The sequence below is a fragment of the Eleutherodactylus coqui genome, chromosome 6 (assembly GCF_035609145.1).
Source record: "Eleutherodactylus coqui strain aEleCoq1 chromosome 6, aEleCoq1.hap1, whole genome shotgun sequence".
NCBI classification, from domain to species: Eukaryota; Metazoa; Chordata; class Amphibia; order Anura; family Eleutherodactylidae; genus Eleutherodactylus; species Eleutherodactylus coqui.
Window position 1 is genome coordinate 144,674,231 of NC_089842.1, and position 15,936 is coordinate 144,690,166.

Genomic DNA, 15,936 nt, shown 5'->3' on the forward strand with positions numbered 1-15,936 from the left:
GCCTATGGTTGTGCTACATAAATGTTACAGGGGTCTGCCTATACTGCTGCTACAGAAATGTTACAGGGGTCTGCCCATACTGCTGCTACATAAATGTTACTGGGGTCTGCCTATACTGTTACTACAGAAATGTTACTCGGCTCTGTCTATACTGTTACTATAGAAGTGTTACTGGGGTCTGTCTATACTGTTACTACTGAAATGTTACTAATACCGGGCTCTGCCTATACTCCTGCTACTGAAATGTTACTGGGGTCTGCCTATACTGCTGCCACTTAAATGTTACAGGGGTCTGCCTATACTTCTGCTACAGAAATGTTACTGGGATCTGTCTATACTGTTACAACAGAAATGTTACAGGGGTCTGCCAATACTGCTGCTACATAAATGTTACTGGGGTCTGCCCATGCTTCTGCTACATAAATGTTACAGAGGTCTACTTATACTGCGGCGACAGAAATGTTACTGGGGTCTGCCTTTACTTCTACACAAATGTTACTGGGGTTTGCCTATACTTCTACTACAGACATGTTACAGGGGTCTGCCTATGGTTGTGCTACATAAATGTTACATGGGTCTGCCTATGGTTGTGCTACATAAATGTTACAGGGGTCTGCCTATACTGCTGCTACAGAAATGTTACAGGGGTCTGCCCATACTGCTGCTACATAAATGTTACTGGGGTCTGTCTATACTGTTACTACTGAAATGTTACTAATACCGGGCTCTGCCTATACTCCTGCTACTGAAATGTTACTGGGGTCTGCCTATACTGCTGCCACTTAAATGTTACAGGGGTCTGCCTATACTTCTGCTACAGAAATGTTACTGGGATCTGTCTATACTGTTACAACAGAAATGTTACAGGGGTCTGCCAATACTGCTGCTACATAATTGTTACTGGGGTCTGCCCATGCTTCTGCTACATAAATGTTACAGGGGTCTGCTTATACTGCGGCGACAGAAATGTTACTGGGGTCTGCCTTTACTTCTACACAAATGTTACTGGGGTCTGCTTATACTTCTACTACAGACATGTTACAGGGGTCTGCCTATGGTTGTGCTACATAAATGTTACTAGGGTCTGCTTATACTGCTGCCACAGAAATGTTATAGGGGTCTGCCTATACTGCTGCTACATAAATGTTACTGGGGTCTGCCTATACTGTTACTACAGAAATGTTACTCGGCTTTGTCTATTCTGTTACTACAGAAATGTTACTGGGGTCTGTCTATACTGTTACTACAGAAATGTTACTGGGGTCTGTCTATACTGTTACTAGAGAAATGTTACTAATACTGGGCTCTGCGTATACTGCTGCTACATAAATGTTACTGGGGTCTGCCTATACTGTTACTACAGAAATGTTACTCGGCTCTGTCTATACTGTTACTACAGAAATGTTATTGGGGTCTGTCTATACTGTTACCACTGAAATGTTACTAATACTGGGCTCTGCCAGTACTGCTGCTACTGAAATGTTAAAGGGGTCTGCCTATACTGCTGCTACATAAATGTTACTGGGGTCTGCCTATACTGTTACTACAGAAATGTTACTCGGCTCTGTCTATACTGTTACTACAGAAATGTTGCTGGGGTCTTTCTATACTGTTACTACTGAAATGTTACTGGGGTCTGTCTATACTGTTACTACTGAAATGTTACTGGGGTCAGCTTATACCTTTGCTACAGGAATATTACAGGGGTCTGTGTATACTATGGGTGCACTAAGTCTTCCCATCGCGGTGTTCTACCTATCTGGCCCCCCAAAAAACCCAGACTGACTAGGGCATGGGTTGTGGGCCGAGGCCAACATGTATTTTCTCTCACGTTACCACAGCTATCCGGAACACTGCAATGGGATTTATGTACCACCTGTCGGTTCCTGCTAGCCACCCATGCTGTGGGTGCACACAGACTTCCCATAGCAGAATTGTACCTGCCTGGCACTTTTAAAAAAAACCAGACTGACTAGGGCATGGAGTGTGGGCCGAAGCCAAGATGTATTTTCTCTCACGTAACCTCAGCTATCCGGGGCACTGCAATGGGATTTCTTTATGTACCGTCTGTGGGTTCCTGCTAGCCACCCATGCTGAGGGTGCACACAGACTTCCCATAGCGGAGTTGTACCTGCCTGGAACTTTTAAAAAAAACAGACTGACTAGGGCATGGGGTGTGGGCCGAAGCCAACATGTATTTTTTCTCACGTTACCACAGCTATCCGGGGCACTGCAATGGGATTTCTTTATGTACCGTCTGTGGGTTCCTCCTAGCCACCCATGCTGAGGGTGCACACAGACTTCCCATAGCGGAGTTGTACCTGCCTGGAACTTTTAAAAAAAACAGACTGACTAGGGCATGGGGTGTGGGCCGAAGCCAACATGTATTTTTTCTCACGTTACCACAACTATCCGGGGCACTGCAATGGGATTTCTTTATGTACCGTCTGTGGGTTCCTGGGAGCCACCCGTGCTGTGGGTGTACACAGACTTCCCATAGCGGTGTTTTACCTGTCTGTCCCCAAAACACTGACAGACTTGGGTAGGGTGCAGAGTGCAGATGGTTTACCCCTTGCGTTGTCGATGAGGTATCTGAAACCCAAACAGAATGAGTAGTGTGTGGACACATGGATTCCCCATTGCTATGTCACTCGCAACACCTTAGGCCACACATGGTGTTTGCTGGGACAGAGGCTGACCCAGGGCCCGCTCACATACTTCCCACACCGAGTATTGCTGTATTGTGGAAATGTGTAGAAGTGCTGGCCTGGCAGCTGAGTCCCCTTTATGCCCACGTTTGCAGCTCCTGACGGAGGTGGCACAGGATTGGAATGAAGATCGAACATCAATTTCTCATCGATTCTCTACAGCATTGTGGGCTATCGCCCCCCCCCCTCCTCCTCTTTTAAAGAGGGTCGCTACCTGGCCCTGCCAACCCTCTGCAGTGTGTGCCTCCGGTTCCTTCTCATGGCAGACGCACTTATAAATAGACATGAGGGTGGTGTGGCTATGAAGCCAGAGTGTGGCATGAGGGCAGCTGAAGGCTGCGCAGGGACACTTTTGTGAGCGCTGCGGACGCAGGGTCGTGCGGGGAAGGGGGGGGGGGGGGTTGGGCAGCATGTAACCCAGGAGAAGAGGCAGCGGTGTGTCCCGCAGGCAGTGATTGTGCTTGGTTGGAGGTAGTGTGGTGCTTAGCTATGGTGTGCCTTGCTAATGAGGGTTTGTCCGAAGTAAAAATTGTTATCCGTTTCTGTGTCGTTTCCATCACTTTTGTAGGTTTTCCAGATTTTCACAAATGAAAACCTTACCGGAGCATGGGTCATATACAAAAATGCTCGAGTCGCCAATTGACTTCAATGGGGTTCGTTACTCGAAACGAACTCTCGAGTGTCGTGGAAAGTTCGACTCGAGCAACGAGCACCTGAGCATTTTGGTGCTCGCTCATCTCTAGTTGTTACCAATTTATATTCCCAAATTCTTCTGTGGTTTTGCAACTTGAAACCACCCTTCAATATCAAAACTCTCATATCTCCTATGTCATGCCCATGGTTAGAAAAGTGCTCGGCCACAGGTAATTCTCTTTTTCTGTGTTTAATCGTGTGGCGATGAGATCTCATCCTCACTTTCAGTCTTTGCCTTGTTTCTCCAAAATAAAGACGCCCAACAGGACATTTACTGCACAGGATCAGGTACACAACATCGGACGTGGAACATGTGAATGTCCACGGGATCTTATAGTCCTGCTGTGTGTTGGAGATCCCTATCCTGTCTGCAGTCAGTATATGTGAGCAGGTCTTACAGCTCCTTAAAAAACAGGGATAAGTTCCCATTTGTGTGTCAGAGGGTAATGCACTTCTGATTATAAAGTTCCTCAAGTTAGGAGGTTGCCTGTAACACAGAAGTGGAGGGTCAGGGTACATGATTTTCAGACGGTCATCCTTGTGTAGGGTATGGTGGAGTTTCGTTGTGGTTTTCCTTAGTAACTCTAGTTGCGGATTGTAGGTCACTACCAGAGGCACACGATTGTTTCCTTCCTTCTCCTTGTATTGGAGTAGTTGCGAGGATGAGATCTCATCGCCACACGATTAAACACAGAAAAAGAGAATTGCCTGTGGCTGAGCACTTTTCTAACCATGGACATGACATAGAAGATATGAGAGTTTAGATATTGAAGGGTGGTTTCAAGTCACAAAACCACAGAAGAATTTGGGAATATAAATTGATAACAACCTTTGACACGCTGAATACTGGGTTAAATTATTCCCCAGGAATTATGCGTGAATGGGAAGTGTGAGACATTTATTGCACAGATAAGACCCCCATCAAAAGTAATTCAGGGACCATAAAGATTCACTCCCCTATCAGTGTTTAGCTAAAAATGTTTGTGTCCCTCTTGTAGCATTTCTAGCCTAATGCCCTCCCCCGCCCTCCCAACAGTAATTTAGGGACCATAAAACTTTCACTCCGGTATCAGTGCCTAGACAAGAAAAGTTTGCTTGCTGTTGCAGAATTACTTTTATGTGCAAACCAATCATATCCATATATGTGCCTTGTCATAAGTATGTATGTTATAAGTGTGTATAAATATCCATGCCTCTTCAGATGTTTTCCATTTAAGCCTGAAGAAGAACCCTGCGTTGCTTCGGAAGCTCGCTATTACATCATGTCTTTTTGTTAGCCATTAAAAGGTATCATATCTACAAGATTACTTGGTTTCTCTTGCTGGGAACAATCACATTTTGCTCTACTGGCTAACACAGTACCAAACCTTTCTTTTCATTGGATCTATGTGTGTCTGTATAAACTTGTATGTGCCAGTGTGTATACAATTTATACCTATGTATGTATTCGCATGTATGTATCTATGTACAGTATATTTATGCATCTATATGTGTTTTTGTATGCATTAGGCCTCATTTAGACGAGTGTGTTTTTTTGCCTGCTCATGTGCGTGAAAAAAATGCGCTCTTCGCTTATGTGGAAAACATGTGAACAGGCAAAAATTGCACTTGAAACCATTGCTTTTCTTTTTTTTTTTTTCTTTATTTTCCAGTTTTCAAATTTAATACAAAAGACCTTGTGAATCCTTGTAAAGCATTTGTGCAGTACAATAAAGTGTGAACATTGTAGACATTCTTGAGAGCCTTTTCTTTTGTGAACCTGTTGTTAAAAGTGGTTGTCGTGCCGACGGTAATCAAACTTTTAGTCAACTTTAAACTATGAACTATGTGTGAAGGTGGGTACTACGTTCGGTGCCTCGTCTTAAAGGGGTTGTCCCGAGGCAGCAAGTGGGTCTATACACTTCTGTATGGCCATAATAATGCACTTTGTAATGTACATTGTGCATTAATTATGAGCCATACAGAAGTTATAAAAAGTTTTTTACTTACCTGCTCCGTTGTTAGCGTCCTCGTTCCCATGGAGCCCGACTAATTTTCGCCCTCCGATGGCCAAATTAGCCGCGCTTGCGCAGTCCGGGTCTTCTGTAGTCTTCTATGGAGCCGCTCGTGCCAGAGAGCGGCTCCGTGTAGCTCCGCCCCGTCACGTGCCGATTCCAGCCAATCAGGAGGCTGGAATCGGCAGTGGACCGCACAGAAGAGCTGCGGTCCACGAAGCAAGAGGTTCCCGGCGGCCATCTTCACAGGTAAGTATAGAAGTCACCGGAGCGCGGGGATCAAGGTAAGCGCTCCGGTAAGCTGTCTGTACGTCCCTGCATCGGGGTTGTCTCGCGCCGAACGGGGGGGGGGTTGAAAAAAAAAAAAACCCGTTTCGGCGCGGGACAACCCCTTTAAGGTCTTTTGATCAAGACGGGGGCCTATCGTTCTGTGTGGGTTCTAATGTAATTATCAGTGATCATGTCTTGGTGACATGGTAACGTTAATTTGCAATTGAAACTCCGAACCAACATAACTTGGAATAAACGTACCTATAAACACCGGACAAGATACAATCGGGAGCTTACAGGTGTTGTAATGAATGATGGGGTATGTGGTGGACAGGGCGGGGAGGTAGGGTTGAGGGGGGGGGGGACTCTATGCCCTTGACTCGTTGGTTTCTAGTAGTCTCCGATACTCTGTTGAGTTTTGGAACTCAAGCCAATGGAACCAGGTTTTTGTGAATTTTTCTTGTGTACCTTTAAGTGTAGCTGTGAGGTCCTCCATCTCCAGAACTCCCCGGATCATGTTGAGCCACAGTGCCATTGATGGCACTGCTGGGCATCTTCTAATTTCAAAGGAAAGTAAGCATGATGTGTCCTTCATTTGCTGCATTAAGTTTCGGACCACTGTGCCTACAGTCCTCAATATTCCCCATTTCTTTTTGCTTCTTTAAAAGAGCATCAAAAGCACATCTTGAAACCCTAGTCTGCTTTAAAATCTTTGTCTGGAAGAAACCTTGCTTATGTAGTATATCTCCCATATGTCTAGTTGCTGTGCTCAGTCTTGTCTTGGTTTATGATCTGTGACATGAAACTGTCTTCCACATCCTCACCTTTGTAGCAAAGCTTGGCTGTTCCTTATCCTATTTTAAGCCTCTTACACAGCTGTTTCTGTTTCAGTTGATGACTGTATTTCAACATACCTATGAAAATGATGATCATTATCACCTGTTTGGTATAATCATATAGTCAGGTTAATCATACACCTGACTATAATCCTACAAAATCCCTGAATCTGTGTAAGTGTATCTAGAAGAATTGATGCTGTTTCAAAGGCAAAGGGTGGTCACACCAAATATTGATTTGATTTACATTTCTCTTTTATTCATTTACTTTGCATTTTGTTAATTGACAAAAATAAACTATTAACCCTTCTATTTTTGAAAGCAGCAATTTGTCCATACCTGCCTAAATCTTTTGCACAGTACTGTATATTTATGAGAAAAGATTCAGTACAACTCGTAATTTATTCATTTAGACCTCTGGTCTTTCTATGATTAGGAGTCCACTGTTCAGGCCTATCAGTGATTGCCAGCTATTTTTGTAAGTAGCTGTCAGTGACTTAGTAGGACAGCCCACTGCACTCCTACCGTATGTATGTGTATACATGTATTTACTGTAGAGTGTAGGTCTGTGTGTGTGCTTATGTGTATGTATGTGTAATTGCATAAATATCTGTCTGTGTATAGTATATAGTAACATAGTATGTAAGGCCGAAAAAAGACATTTCCATGCAGTTTAGCCTATTACCCCCAATGTAATATATAATCTTCTTTCATAACACAGCTCTGTACCTTAAGCAGTGACCATTCACTTCACTAGAAGTCAGCCTGCAGTACCAACAGGGCCACTGTGTAATGTACGGAGCTGTCTGATTCCTACAGCAAAACAGCTGGAGATGGGCCAACCCTTTTAATGAACCACTGCTTGGGAGTCGGAGACAGGAATATAGAGACACTGTGTTACTAATAGATTTGACTTCATGCTAAATGGAGAGTGGAGTCCAAGAGATTTTGCAATTATGCCTTTAACCCTTTCCAATCCACTGTCTGACCTCTGAAGACATTATGATTTAAGGCTGTACAGCTCCAATGTTGTAGGACGCCCATCAGGGTTCTCTTACTGTATATTGCTAGCCTATTTGCTGTCGGAGCCTATCCAACGTGTCACCTCATGCAGTACTGGCTTTAGCCAGCATATAGCGCCGTTGCATAACAACAGAAAAAGAGTAAGCCCCCTAGTAAAACCAGAATGCAAATTGGATTGGAAAGGGTTAAAATACCTGTCACTAGGACTTTGCACAGGAAATCCCAAGTAATTACTTATAACAGTTGCTAACAGAAGGTATTTCCAAAGGGAGTTACTAGTATCAATAGATCGAAGCGTGGTCATAGAAAGATAAGGTCAGGGTAGTCAGCGTTAATGCAGCATAATTGACCAACTTATTTTTATGTGCATGGAGAGAATAATCTATATGGTAGAACCAGTTTTGGACATTGGAATAGCCCACAATTGGATGTGATACATTAATGATTTCTTGTTTTTGAAGCAAGCAACAAGCAAAGAATTTGATATCTTGATGAACACCTAAATGTAAATTATATCATTTTGAAAGTGACCTACAAATATGAGAGGGAAGTTAAATTACTGAATATAAAAATAAAAGTGGACATTAATGAAGAAATTGATGTCTTCAGAAAACTAATGTCCCTTCTCTGCACAGAACTGTCACATCTTTATTCACCACCAAAGGAATTCGAGTTTCCAATTTCTTCGAATGAGAAGAATTTGCTCTACAAGAGAACTTTGAACATAAAGCGACCGATCTCAAAAGACATTTTAAAGAAAGGGAATACTGTAATAGAAAAATAGCAATGGTTATTTGTGAGAAGAGACTACATCCAGAAATGCCTTGCTACATCCAAATATCATACTTGATCAAAAGAAGGTTGAGGACGATCCGGTACGAGTAATCACTACATAGCATTCAAAATTGGCAAGAAAGAATTGACATTTTTTTATAAGTATTGGAATGTGCTTCTTCTAGATACAGAGTTCATAGATAAGTTATTGAAAATTGGACTTAATCCTTTGATAGTCTAGTGGATTCGCAATTGGTTAAAAGATAGATATGAGAGTGTGGTTGTTAATGGAGTGTATTCTGAATAGTGACAAGTGGTGACCACAAGAGTCTGTTGTAAGTCCTATTATTTTTATTATGTTCATGGTTGACATAGTAAAAGGTATAAAGAGGCACTCCTCTGAATTGTTTCTTCATTCATTATGTAATTATTTCCCCAGTTACTTACATATTGTTACAGGCAATCAGGCAAGGAGTCCAGGGATGGAAAAATGTGTTTTTAGACAAGTGTTTCTTTAACAGGTAAGGCTGGGTGTTGTGTTTCCTTAAGGAGAACAACCAAAAAGTGTGTGGGGACACCTAGAAGGTGAGTAAGTAGACTTATAAGGTCATGCTAGCTCCTCTGGGTAATTTATGGAAATAAGGAAGATTGAGAAATACCTCTGCAGCGCCACCTATTGGTTGTCATCATTCCTACAAATCAGTATGACTTTCTAACAAGTCTTAACAGTTAATGGAAATTGGAAGACAGAGAACCATACACATACAGCTGTTTTGGAGTGTTTGCCCCCTTATCACTGTACAGTAGGTTACTGGCTTAGTTCATGAGAGGCCTGCGACGTGGGTCAGGAGGGGTGCCATGTCTCCTTAAGGAGAGCACCCAAAAAGTGTGTGGAGACACATAGTGCGTGAGTGGGTTGAGGGATGGTATAGTCTCGAACATGGAGGAACATTTAGCCTTATTGGATAAATAGTCAAAACAAGGTAAACTGCATTTCAGTGTTTCCAAATGTAGAATAATGCACTAAGGGAGAATAAATCCTCAGACTGAGAATCATATCAGGTCTTCTGTGTTATCCACGACTTCAGAAGAAAAGGATTTAGGGGTTCTTAATCAGACTCAAAATGAGTCATTCAGGCAGCAAAGAAAGCAAGTAGGATGCTCGGCTGCGTAGCTAGAGGTATAACCAGTAGAAAGAGGGAGATTGTGATCCTGCTGTATAGAGCTCTGCTGAGACCACATCTGGAATGCTGTATTCAGCTCACCTACAGACAGACATTGATAAAATAGTCCAAAAATGGGCTACAATAATGGTGGAAGGCGTCAAGAAGAAAACTTATCATGAAAGGCTTAAAGAACCTAACCTACGTATTGGAGGAAAGAAGGAAGAAGGGAGGACATGATCAAAACTTTTAAATACAGTATGTTAAAATTATAAATAAGGTTCAGGAGGGAAATGTACCTATTAGAAAACTAAATACTAGAACAAGGGGGCAAAATCTGAGATTAGTTGGTGAAAAATGAGAAACAATGTCAGAAATTATTATTAAAGAGTAGTAAATATTTAGAACAAACTTCCAGCAGATGTGGTTGAAATATCAACAGTAAATGATTTCAAGCTGCCTGGGATAAGTATAGACCTATTGCAAGGGAGAACTAACAGAAATAATATGAGGGCAGACTAGATGGAACATGTGGTCTTTTTTTGCCTCCAATTTCTATGTTTCTGTGTTAAAAAAATCCGAAAGTTGAGAATATTTATTAGTTCACATCTAGAGATGAGCGAGTATACTCACTAAGGCACATTGCTCGAGCGAGTAGTGCCTTAGCCGAGTATCTCCCTGCTCGTCTCTAAAGATTCGGGGGCCGGTGCGGGTGACAGGTGAGTTGCAGCGGGGAGCGAGGGGGGAGCGGGCGGGAGAGAGGGAGATCTCCCCTCTGTTCCTCCCCGCTCTCCCCCGCCGCAACTCACCTGTCACCTGAATCTTTAGAGACAAGCGAGGAGATACTCGGTTAAGGCACTACTCTATCGAGTAATGTGCCTTAGCGAGTATACTCGCTCATCTCTATTCACAACCATTATGCTTCCCCACATCAAACAGGGTTTTAATATTATGTACCACAGTTGGGCTTCTTTCCCCAGTAGGAATTGTTAACCATGTCATAGTATTTAAAGAGCAACTGACTTCCAAATTACTGGTAGGAAAACTTTTAAATAACACAGTACAATTCCTGTAGCATTATATATTACACATGTAAAAAGATTTCTGTGGGCTTGACTACAAGGGAATTTAGCAAAATTTAGTGTTAGGGTATGTTCAGATGGTGGAATTCACCACTGAATTCCGCCTCTAAAAACTGAGTCGAAATCTGTGTCTTTCTGACACAGTTTTTGCCGTGGATCTGCTTCCAGATTTAGCCCTGTCAATGGGCAAAATATGTGTGCAAAATTCCTACATGGAAAATTGTGTTTCCATAAGCTTTAGTGTCAACAAGCCAATACTTTGAAGCTTCAAGCAAATAACAGAATTCATGTTGGATCATGAGGCGGCAAGAAACTAGCTGAAATTGAGGGAAGGTGGATTTACTGATTGGAGTTGGTTGCATCTAGAGGCCTTAACAACAAGTGTTCTGGATTCACAGCTTTTCTGTAGTTGTTTTTCTTTTAGTAGGAATGATTTTCTTGTCTTTCTTTTTTAATTGTTTGTATCTTATTTTACGTTATGTAAGAATTGGTTGGGGTAGTGTCACATCCATTTCAAGTGTGCAATAACTGCAAACCAAAATAAAGAGAACTGAAAACAGGATTTGCGAGCAGACATCCAATAACAACTGACAAACGCAGAAACACTTAACTAGAACACAAACATACATAAGCAGATGGAATAGCTCAAGTACTCCGTGGTATTCATTCGTACTTTGGCCAAGATACTTAAGCTCATGAGCCCACGACAAGGGTCCTCGTTGTGTTGTGAGTCCCTACTCTAAGAAGACAACTCAAACGCCAGGAAGTCCTGCCTGCAAGTGAGGCATTTGTTCCAATAGGGACAGCCCGACGCTGGAACGTAAGGGTCTGGCTCGCTATACATGATAATCAGTGCACAAGCAGAATAGGACACTGTTCACACCAACAGACAAGAGAATCCCACCCAGAACCTCATGCATACCGCAACACTAAGCAAAGCATGTATGACTTCTGTGAGGAATGGGGAGAAAGATAAATGACCCGCTCCCTCTAGTAAGAGGGGCTGGTATTTATATGCAGCAGACCGGTGGTAATTGGCTGGCTGGAGCGCTCCACACCATCAACCAGCTCAAATATCCCACACCTGTGGAAGTGTGCTTCTAGAAACTCATAGAACTACATGTCCCAGGAGCACAATATAATAGGTGGAGCCTGACAAAGTCATCTGGTGAACTTCACAGCTTTTACTGGAGTTTTTGAATGGAAGTGTCCAGAATGCTATGAAGAATCTTGTAGATTTGCTAGTTGAGGTAAAGGCCAAAGTGCAGCCTAATAAATCAATATAGCTGTGTTAATGCTCAAGGTACATGCAGAATAAATACACTAAGGTGTAATTGCTGTTAATAAACTTTAGGGCTGCCTGTCCACGGGTGTTTTAGCATTGCGTTCCCCGTGGCGATAATCCGACTGCAGGGAACGCAATGCACGCTTTTCATAGTGTTGCTATGGAAAGAGCAGCCCCCTGTCCACAAGTGCATGCTGCGAATTGCTGTGATTCTCTGCGGTCAGCCTATCTGTTAGATCCGCCGTTGAATACCGTAAGGCCCATGGACAGGCAGCCTAAGGTAGATTAATTGTAGCACTAGTACTGTAATTTATTCGGCTTTATTAATGGATATAATTTTACTGTATTTAATCACTTCAGGACTCCCAAACGACTATAAACGTCCCGTGATCTTGAATTGTGTATGGAGCAGCTTTGGGATCCAAGTCCACTCCATTTCCGGCAGCAATCTGCTAGCTGACAGCCACTGGTAACTGCCATGATCAGACTTGGCTTCACAACATGATCAGAGGGTGCCGATGGGCTAGCAAGATTCCCAGGGCTGCCATGCATAAATGCCTTTCAAGCCCTACTTGTGGCAGGGCTTGATAGGCATTATCAAAAATTGCTATATACTGCAGAACTGAAGTGTTGCATTATATAGTGCAAACAATCAAATGATCGCAAATTCAAGTGCTCTGTAAGTACTAAATAGAAGTGTAAAGAAATTAATTAAATCTTTTTTAATGCGTAAACTATAAAAATACTAAGAGTTCAACAAAAAACCTTTTCTCATTTTTCCTATAAAAAAAACTAAACAATTTTTAAAAAGCATATATTTGGTATTGCCAAAGTCCAAACTATTAAAATATCTCAATATTTATGCTGAAGGCTATAAAAAAATAGGACAGAATGCCAGAATTGTGATTTTTTTTTTTTAAATCCCAGCTACCAAAACATTTGAATAAAAAGCAATCAAAAACATTTATGCACTCCCAAATGGTGAAGTTAAAAACTTCCGCTCACTCTGCAAAAACAAGCCCTCACACACCCCAATTGAAGAAAAAAAATTTAAAAAGTTATAAATCTCAGAATATGGCAACAGAAAGCAATTCCTTTTTTAAGAAAGAAATGTACTTTTTAAATTCTACTTTTTGAAAATAGCAAAACATGTTAAAAAGTCTATAAATTTGCTATCACCGTAACCGTACTGACCCATAATGCAAAATGCATATGTCACTTTTACTATATTGTGAACGAAACCACCTTAATGAAAACTAAAGAATATATACAAAAAAAATGTTTAAAAGTTTTTCCGTATATTATACGGTAATTAAATGGTACCATTAAAAATGCAACTCATTCCCCAAAAATCAAGCCGTGTTAATGGAAAAATCAAAAAGTTACGGCTCTTGGGAGACGGGAATGAAAAGAAATACAAAGGTAATAAATCACTGGTCCTAAAGAGGTTAAAGGGGTTGTCCCGCGAAAGCAAGTGGGGGTATACACTTCTGTATGGCCATATTAATGCACTTTGTAATGTACATCGTGCATTAATTATGAGCCATACAGAAGTTATTCACTTACCTGTTCCGTTGCTAGCGTCCTCGTCTCCATGGTGCCGTCTAATTTCAGCGTCTAATCGCCTGATTAGACGCGCTTGCGCAGTCCGGTCTTCTCCCTGGTGAATGGGGCCGCTCGTGCCGGAGAGCTGGTCCTCGTAGCTCCGCCCCGTCACGTGTGCCGATTCCAGCCAATCAGGAGGCTGGAATCGGCAATGGACCGCACAGAGCCCACAGTGCACCATGGGAGAAGACCCGCGGTGCATTGTGGGTGAAGATCCCGGCGGCCATCTTGCTAAGGTAAGGAAGCAGTCGCCGCAGCGCGGGGATTCGGGTAAGTACTAAACCTTTTTTTTTTTTAACACATGCATTGGGTTTGTCTCGCGGCTATTGAAAAAAAAAAAAAACCCGTTTCGGCGCGGGACAACCCCTTTAAGTAATGTGCATGCATTGTCGCTATGAGTTCAGCACTGTATACCACTCAATTATTTCCATTATACCTCCTTCTAAATGGATATTGTTTGTAGATTTGAATTGCATTAGTCTAGTATTCTATAAACCTCCATGCACTTTAAAATATCCATATATTTTTGTCAGCTTTATGTAAATTTTGTCACATGCAACTTTACCTCCAGCACTTTAGTACTTTATTATATAGCCTTTGTTTAGGTCTGAAGAAATATTTGGCTATTAAAAAACTTTTATAGAGTTATCCACCGATAATGCTGTCAGTATTTAACCTTTTTTTTTTACTGCACCTGTGCAATGCCTCATAAACATGGAGACAGAAAGAGATAAACAGTTAAAAATGATGTCAGTTATGTATACTACAGTACATTGTATACTAGTTAGAGCAGCCAACATGTGAAAGATATTTCAGCTTGGGAACTATTGTTTCTATCTATTGATAAATAGTGCCTTCTAGTGGCCTGATCAGCATTGCACATGCATTTAGGTACCAGTTGTCTGTCCTGCAGGTATATAAAAACGAACTGTGTGGAAATACGGCAATATAGTGCGCCTCTAGGACACAACACGACGCCTTTATTTGATAGAATAAAATATGTAAATACTCTTAGAACAAATTCAACAGCACACAAGTCCATTCTTATGATTTGTTCTGCAGCACAATTTATAGGAAACCGTATGTTTTACTAAACAAAATCATAAATTTATCTGGAGTAAAATATATGAATACAGTTGCCTTCCATTCAAAGACTTCAGGAAGCTCCTAGCTAAAGTAAATCAAAGAACAATAGAAACCTTACACCTAAAGATTTATGTCGGTCAAAGACTCGTTCAGTGGACAGCTATTCCTGCTTTTCCCCGCATGCACACTCTGTTTGGCTGAGTGGTCATGTGTTCTATATGTGGAGAGGGGAGTAAGCTGCTGCCAGGCTCCTCTGGTGACAACTTATCTTCCTTAAAAACAAAATAACACAATGATCAGGCAGGTTGAAATCCATCAGCCCAATTCCTCTTTCCCCTACATCAGCTATCTATGGATAGTTGGGAAGTGTATCATCTCTCCTTAAGGAGACCTCCTAGAAGGTGTGTGAGGAGACACCCAGCAGGTGAGTGTGGAGACTTATATGGCCATGCATGCTCCTCTGGGAAATATGCAAATAAGGAAGATGGGACAATACCTCTGCAGCTCCACCTATTGAAAGGCAGCATTCCTGCAAGCCAATGTCTGACTCTTTATACAAGTTTTTATAACAATGACTGGGAATTGAAAGCCATGGAAAGTTGAGACACCCTCATACATATTAGCTGGATGGCTGGTTTTGCATGTAGGTTTGACCTACGTTATGTATATAGCCACCTAAGACTCAACACAATATAAGGTAAATTCAAGAACTCAGGATCTAAAGGCCCTTTTACACATGATGATTATTGCTCAACCGTACGACTGAATGAACTGCTGACATTTTTGAATAATATTACATGTACAGATAGGCCCCCTGTCCACGGCCAAGGCAGAATATCGCTAGGGAGGAGAGCTGACAGGTCTCAGTGGTGAGCCTATCTACACAGAGGTGTAACTTGAAGCTCCTGGGCCCCAATGCAAATCCTGTAACAGGGCCCCCATCTATAATGCTTTATTCATAGTACTGGGCTCCCTATGTGGAGAAGAGAGGCCTTATGGGCCCCCTAAGGCTCCTTGGCCCGGGTGCAACCGCATCCCCTGCACCCACTATAGTTACGCCAGTGACACTAATACCTGAGAACAATACATTTCTTGTATCTGGAATTTGAGATCAATGGAGCGACATGACTGGCGTTAAGCTATTTTCTTGTTGTTTATAGTGGCACACATTAGAAGATATCTGGAACTAAAAATTGTACTGACTCTTGTAAATATTTGGTCATTTACTATCCAAAATACAACAGTTTTCTGGCATAAATGGAACTAGAAAACTAGCGTACATGCTTTGCGCCTCGTTTACTATGTGCTTTTATCGCTTTTCGACATTTTTTTTCCTGACCTGTCTGAAAAAGGACAATGGTCCCAAATATCCGGTGTAAACTAATCTATCTATTAGGTGGTCTAAACACAGACTTAA